Here is a 5514-nt window from a genome sequence, read left to right on the forward strand (position 1 = left end):
ATCATGTTCTGCTTTATCCTTGGAACACACCAGGATGTCATCAATGAAGGCCACTACAAACTGATCTAAGTATGGATGGAAGATACGGTTCATAAGGTCCATGAATGCTGCTGGAGCATTTGTTAACCCAAATGGCATCACCAGGAATTCATAATGCCTATATCAGGTTCTAAATGCAGTCTTAGGCACATCTGCATCCTTAACCCTTAGCTGATGATACCCTGATCTGAGATCAATCTTAGAAAACACACTGACTCCCTTCAACTGATCAAACAGATCGTCAATTCTGGGTAATGGATACTTGTTCTTCACTATTACTTTGTTTAACTGCCGGTAGTCAACACATAACCTCTGTGTCCCATCTTTCTTCTTAACAAACAGTACCGGAGCTCCCCACAGTGACACACTAGGGCGTATGAACCCCTTGTCTAGTAATTCTTGCAGCTAGATTTTTAACTCTTTCAATTCAGCAGGTGCCATCCTATATGGAGCAATTGAAATAGGAGCTGTACCCAGCATAATCTTAATAGCAAACTCAACTTCCCTTTCTGGTGGCAAACTAGGCAATTCCTTAGGAAATACTTCAGAGAAATCCCTAACTGTGGGTATGTCAGACAAGTCAAGTTTACCCTGCCTAGTATCAACCATGTGTGCCAGATAGGCTTCACACCCTTTTCTCAACCATCTCTTTACAACTGTAGCTGAGATGACATTGGACAAGAAATCAGTCCTTTCACCCACAACTGTTATTTCTTCGTTCTCAGCAATTTTCAAAGAGATTCTCTTCAATTTACAATCTACTATTTCCTTATGATGGGATAACCAGTCCATTCCCAAAATCATGTTAAACTCATGGAAAGGCAGTTCGATTAAGTCTGCTGAGAACTCTTTCCCTTGAATCTTCAATGGACAACCCTTATACACCTTGTTTACTACCACACTGTGGCATAGTGGATTTGTGACCAGGATGTCTTGGCCACTTTTCTCTATTGGTATTCCCTTTTCTACGGGCAGCTTGATACAAATATATGAATGAGTAGATCCAGGATCCACTAATGCATGCACAAAAGTATTATAGAGGAGGAATGAACCCTTGATGACATCTGGAGCATCTTGTTCCTCCTGTGCCCTTATAGCATAGGCTCTGGCTGGTTTTCTACCTTCTGCTCTCCCCACAGACTCTGATACAGGTTTCTGTGAAGTACCAGCTACCTCAGCCTTACCCGACTTTTTACCCCTTGGAGTTGGAGGGGCAGGCCTATCAGTTGATACCGGAGTAGATGTAGCAGTTCTGTGCGGACAATCTCGGATTAGGTGGTCTATAGACCCACACCATAGACAATCACCTATCATCCTCCAACATTCACCCTTATGCCATTTTTGGCAATGTGGGCAAGCAACAGATACTGTTGGGGCTGGTCCCCTGAACCCTGTCCCTGGAGAGCTGGCCACTGAAGGTGTGGACTAGCCTCTCCTCAGTGCAAATTGAGATTTAGGCCTCTGTGACTGACCCTGACTTAGTGCTCTACTGAAACTCTGAGTAGGTGAACCTCTGAATTTCTTACTAGGGGCAGAAGATGTACTGGTCTGAACCTGACCTCTTTTCTGTTGTCTATCCCTTCTGTTCTGCTCATTTATTCTAACTTTTTCAACCTTCAGTGCGACTTCCACTAACTTGGAAAACTCTCTCCAAGGCTGTAACCATTACTTTAATGTTACCATTGAGTCCTTCCTCAAATCTCTTGCATCTTTCGACCTCATTAAGGACTATTTCCCGCCCATAGTGGCTCAGTCTGACAAATTCTCTTTCATATTCAGCCACTGTCAGCTGTCTCTGGCATAGGGTAATAAACTCCCTTCTTTTCTCTTCCAGGTATACACTGCCCACATACTTCTTTCTGAACTCATTGAGAAAGAAATCCCAAGTTATTTGTTCTAGTGGCACCTCACTAGTTACTGTATCCCACCATTGGTATGCATCATCTTGTAGTAGTGATACAGCAGCTTTCAAATTCTGCTCAGGAGTACAATGAAGTTGTTTTAAGACTCTTTCAGTTTTATCCAACCAGTTTTCAGCTGTGACAAAATCATCTTCCCTTTTGCCTAGAAAATCCATTGCTCCAAACTTTCTAAGTTTCTCCATATGAGATTTTTGATGTGGAGGTGGTGGTGGTGGCATAACTCCTGCCATCTATCTAAAGAACTTAGCCATTTGCTGAAATGTGGCTGGTGCATCTGGTACTGGTGGAGCAAGTTCCCTCCTATCTCCTGGTTCAGTCATAGGTGGAGCATGACTTTCCACCTCCTCATCGACCGCTCTCTGCGATGTGGAGTTCATATTCTGATCAAAATAACAAATCAAAAGATCTACATTAAAGTCATCATAACACTTATAATACAATGCATGATATGCAATCTATCTAGGTCCAAAAACGCCTAAACCATGCTCTGATACTACTAAATATAACACCCCTCACCCATCTACAGTATAGCCGAGCAAGGTATGCTACACGGTGTGTCGGAGCACTTAGTCTGTGATTATCTCATTTCCTGAACTCAATTTGATTTTAAGAAGTCCTTATGTGATATTCATAACATACTGGTTCTATTTTCATATTTTAATAAAATCAGTGTTTCAAAATAGTAACAAAAATCCGGCAAGGTGCCATCTGTATTTCGGACAAACTATCCTTCTGAAACTATTAAAAACAGTTCAATATGATAATATTCTCAAAATCTCAACTATTTCATAGTTTCAAACTACAATCCATCATAATTTACATTCATCCAAACACTCTCCATAAGAGTTTAATATATATAAATTATTACAAACCTTAAAGTTTTAGAATATAAAAAATTACATAATAAAATGTCAAAATGCAACTGATAGTCATTACATAAGATCCTAAGTCCTATCATGTATGCAGTGTAGTGAAGATGACTCTAGACTCCTGTGCAGATCTGATGTCTCACCCGGTCGTAGATATGATGTCACCATGTATGCAGATCTGATAGTCATATTTAAAGTGTTTAATTATGAATTTAGTTATGAGAAATTAATTAATAGAGATTAATTAATTAATTTATATTTGATATAAATTGATTAGAAGAAGAGAAATAATTATTTGGGTTGAGAACTCAAAATTAAGACACAAGGATATTTTGGTCATTTCACAAGGTGACATATGGCACCATGAGATGGTGACACATAGCACTACACATAAGCTTGTCAATTGACTTTTAATCATGTAAGATGATCAAAGACAAGATTAAATCTTAGTTTGACACTTGGCACAATGTGATTGGGTCAATTAAACTAAGAGCCAATCAGAAGGTGACATGTGGCAAGGTTTTTAAGTGGTGACCTAGCTATTTAAGGGAAATGATGAAAAGAAAAAATACAAGCTGCTGTATTCTCTTGGTGCCGCCACCCTTGGCTGCCTCCCTCTCTTCTTCTTCATCTCTCATCAATTCAAAGAGATTAGCCAACAATCTCTTGAATTAAAAATACTAGAAATTGTTTCTAGTGTCCTGTATACATCTATAATCTCGCAAAAGGCAAAACCTGAATTTCTAATTGATTGGAAAGGCTTGAGAAGCTATTCAAGGAACTGCCATTGGTGATCTTGGTGTGGACAAGCTAGAGGGACAACATCTGGTGTCTTAGGCGCATCCCAAAGGTGCCAAACACACTGCAGTGCATCAAAAAGGTTAGTGCACTTGTTCTTGATCTAATCTAGGGTTCTAATGAATTAATCTGTTAATTCTAAAATCTTAAATGGCAAATGTAGATCCAAAAATATATTAAAAAAGTTTTAATATGTTGTTTATCATTGAAATCAAATAGATAAAAATGAATCTTGTTTGATGCATGTGACCCTAGATGAAAAAATTTTGAATTCAATGATCTAAACTTGTGTTTTTCATGCTTCCGCTCCTTCATCCCTATGCTCTTAAGCTGGCGTAGCAAGTGGGTCTCACCTATTTAGTTGTAGAATCATGTCATCTATCTACTACCAAGTCAGAAAAAAAGGGAAAAAAATAGAATATACTGACATTTACCCCATATTGTAAGGATATAAGCACGCAGACTAGCTTATACAGCCAAATAGCGGGGTCCACTTGTAATGCTAGCTTAAGAGCACATGGAGACTTGCCATATTAGCATACTTTGACACCGTTTAGCAATTTTGTACTTAAGTGCTAATGACGTAATAATACAACCCCTTAAGTGCAAAGAAAAAAAAATCTTAGGTTCTTATTAATAAAATGTGCAAACAACAAGATACTAAAGTGTATTTATCCCTAAAAAAAATTAGCCCTATATAAACTTAAATGAAAATTTTTGTGTAAATTTAACTTTAAAAAATTATTATTTTTTATATTAGAAGCATCAAAATTTGGAGAACATAAAACTAAAAGAAAAAAAAGGTGGCACTTAATGTGATGAACCTCATTTTTATCTTTTTTTATTTTTTCCCTTTGATTTGTTGTGTTTTTGTGCTCATCATAAATCCTAGCTTTTTCTGTTTTACAGATGATTTTGAAACTCTAATCAATCTGGTTGGTTGAACTATGAAAAACATAAACTGGTTCATCAAATGGTTCTGTTTACTCACAAAATCTACATATCACCAAAACTAGGAAAAACCTGGCAGACTGGTTAGTTACCTATCGACCCATTTGAGTCGTTGTGGGTGTAACAGGTCATGCGGTTCTTCATTATTGTTTTTTCATTCAGCCAATTTAATCAAATGACGTCATTTTGTTTTATAATGTTATGGTGACTTCTTTTCAACATAGTTTATGTTGACAATTATATTATATTTATTTTTTTAATTAAATATGATATAAAACATGATTTGTGGACATTTTATATTAAATATGATTATTTGTGGTAGATTTTTTTTATCAAAGATAAATACACATACACAGGCTCAGCAAAGGGGCATGCTCCTTAGTAAAATTATGATTATTTTACTACAGCGCGCTAACCCTTATAGGCCCACACACACACACACACACTCACACACCCCCATTTATAACCGATGTGGGATCATAAGGGACTAGCCCACTGAAAGATGGGCCTACCTCTGGTTTGAATATAATGATTTGTATTAGATCGATAATATTATTATACATGATTTTATGTTGTAATCTAGTTTAACCGTGATTGAACCTTGAACCTTTAGTCCTCTCTCTCCACTATTTTTCAGACTAGGCATGGTTTGAAAACCATGGTTTTATAGGGTTAATTTCACCCATGGTGCATGAATTTTGAAGTTGATAACAATATGGTACATAAATTTTAAATTTTAACTTAAAACCTCCTAAACTATAATAAAAGTAGCTTTAAACCTCATATAACCTATAATAATCGGTTCAAAGGTAAATAGTGATGTGGCATATCCTAGTAGGATTGACTTTTTTTCCTTCTCTTCTCTCTCCTTCACAGTGTATTCACATTGATTAATCTCTCTAATCTCTATTATTTTTCACTCTCTTATGTAGTGC

Source organism: Hevea brasiliensis, chromosome 5, assembly GCF_030052815.1.
Source record: "Hevea brasiliensis isolate MT/VB/25A 57/8 chromosome 5, ASM3005281v1, whole genome shotgun sequence".
Classification (NCBI taxonomy): domain Eukaryota; kingdom Viridiplantae; phylum Streptophyta; class Magnoliopsida; order Malpighiales; family Euphorbiaceae; genus Hevea; species Hevea brasiliensis.